A 674-nucleotide genomic window follows, 5' to 3' on the forward strand; every position below is an offset into this window, starting at 1 on the left:
CCTCCCCATATCCTCAAGTCCATTTTCTAGTAGGTCTTTCATCTCTTGGTGGACACTTAGGTTGCTTCCATGTCCTGGCTGTTGTAAATAGAGCTGCAATGAACATTGTGGTACATGACTCTTTTTGAATTATGGTTTTCTCAGGGTATATGCCCAGTAGTGGGATTTCTGGGTCGTATGGTAGCTCTATTCGTAGTTCTTTAAGGAAACTTCATACTGCTCTCCTCTCCGTAGTGGCTGTATCAATTTACATTCCCACCAACAGTGAAAGAGTGTTCCCTTTTCTCCACACCCTCTCCAGCATTTATTGTTTCTAGATTTTTTGATGATGGCCATTCTGACCGGTGTGAGATGATATCTCATTGTAGTTTTGATTTGCATTTCTCTAATGATTAATGATGTTGAGCATTTTTTCATGTGTTTGTTGGCAATCTGTATATCTTCTTTGGAGAAATGTCTATTTAGGTCTTCTGCCCATTTTTGGATTTGGTTGTTTTTTTGTTATTGAGCTGCATGAGCTGCTTGTAAATTTTGGAGATTAATCCTTTGTCAGTTGCTTCACTTGCAATTATTTTCTCCCATTCTGAGGGTTGTCTTTTGGTCTTGTTTATGATTTCCTTTGCTGTGCAAAAGCTTTTAAGTTTCATTAGGTCCCATTTGTTTACTTCTGTTTT

This window comes from Physeter macrocephalus, chromosome 1, assembly GCF_002837175.3.
Source record: "Physeter macrocephalus isolate SW-GA chromosome 1, ASM283717v5, whole genome shotgun sequence".
In the NCBI taxonomy this organism is placed as follows: Eukaryota; Metazoa; Chordata; class Mammalia; order Artiodactyla; family Physeteridae; genus Physeter; species Physeter macrocephalus.